Source organism: Streptopelia decaocto (genome assembly GCF_964273445.1).
Source record: "Streptopelia decaocto genome assembly, chromosome: 7".
Classification (NCBI taxonomy): Eukaryota; Metazoa; Chordata; class Aves; order Columbiformes; family Columbidae; genus Streptopelia; species Streptopelia decaocto.
This window is the reverse complement of record NC_138661.1, coordinates 42329689-42331358: the sequence shown is the minus strand read 5'-3', so window position 1 is coordinate 42331358 and position 1670 is coordinate 42329689.

Here is a 1670-nt window from a genome sequence, read left to right as displayed (position 1 = left end):
TCCAGGTGTGTGTCAAGTGGCAGCAGCTGTGGCACTTATACAAGAAACAGAAGTAAGGCTGGCTATGCTGCCAGCCACAACCAAAAGAGAGGGAGGAAAATGAGTATGAAATGCCTCCAATGCGAGTAACTCCGCGAAGAAGTACTGGTTTGCAGGAGCCTCAGGCTGGAAACAGAACTCAAACAAAAATGCAGTATTGCAAGTTTGGCTCTTTCCTGAACAGAGCTGGGCTCCCATGTTGTGGTGTCCCTGTCACGATGAGCAGCTGGCCTGGGATTCCCCTTTCCCAGAGGCTGCACGGGTTGTGGGATCACCAGGTAGGATGAGGGGGCTGAGTATATCCTGCAGCCAGGGGGTATGTGCAGCAGAGACCTGCACCTTCTCATCTCAACCTGACAATAGTTTTCTGGTGACGACCACGACACTCCAGCCCTTGATCCACACACAGTTCGCTACACTTGCGTTTCTAAAACTGAGTGCTGTTTTTCAGTTTTTTACTAACAAGCCATCCTCTTAAGGGCTTTCCAGTGTTGCCAATTCTCCTTCCATGTGTTTACATTATTGACAGTGACTTGTGACAAGCTGTCAGCCAGAAGGCAGAGGTATTTTTGGCATCTGTTCACAGGTAATAGTTTGCATATGGTCCTTGTAGCCTGATTTATTAATGTATTTATCTGCTGTAACTTGCTGTATGCTACTACAGTTCTAGAGTTATTTCTCTGCAGCTTTTTCATGTGGATGGTGCTTTTGGATATGGTCTATGACTTCCCCATTGGATGTCCCTATGATTTCCCCTGTGATGCCCCTTGGACTATGTTGGCCCCCTGTAATGGGGCCAGTGTGGTTATATACTGACTGTACATCAGTATCTCAAACCTTCTGCGGGGGTGGCAGTTGGTCCCATCCCTGGGCTCAGTCACCATCACCTGCTGAGGCTGTGCTGGGGGAAGGTGGGTCTGTCCCTCACAGCTGCTGTGGTGGGCAGGACGTGCGCTATGCACAGCCACTTGGACAGCACTTAACATGGCATAAACACCATTGCAACGGGGTGTGTTTTCATGTATAGCTGCCCTGTGGCCTTAATGACGTTATTCTGAGAACATTTTTATTTTTACAAATACATACAATACGCTCACAATTAGATGGTATCTGATTGTTCATGACCTTGGTGATTACCCATCATTCAATGAACTGTTTACTTTTTCACTTACTTGCTGATGTTTTTCCCAGTCCCTTGTCTTACTGTTGACAAGGCCCTTACTGTAGTAAGGCCCAGATCCCACAGGACGGTTTATGAGTTTGCCAGCAATTCATCCCTCCCTACATTGTGCAGTGTCTCTTTTAAGTGCATGAAATGACACTCACACACATACACATGTGTAATGTAGACAGATCACTATCTGTAAGGCTGCAATGGGATACTCAGTTTGCTGTGTTACCTCCTGAAGATAAGGTTAAGATTGCTTTTAAAGTTGTTCTTGTTCTTCAAGCTGGAGTATTTCTCTTTCTAGACGCTTCCAATATACACAGTCATTTTTCTCTCCTTTTATTTTTTTTTTCCATTCGTGCCATTTTATCCACTGTCTCTGCTTTATAATAGCCAGACACCCTCTACACTGCAGCTTAAATCAGCAGTTGTTATATTTACACATAGATTTTTACCATCTTGT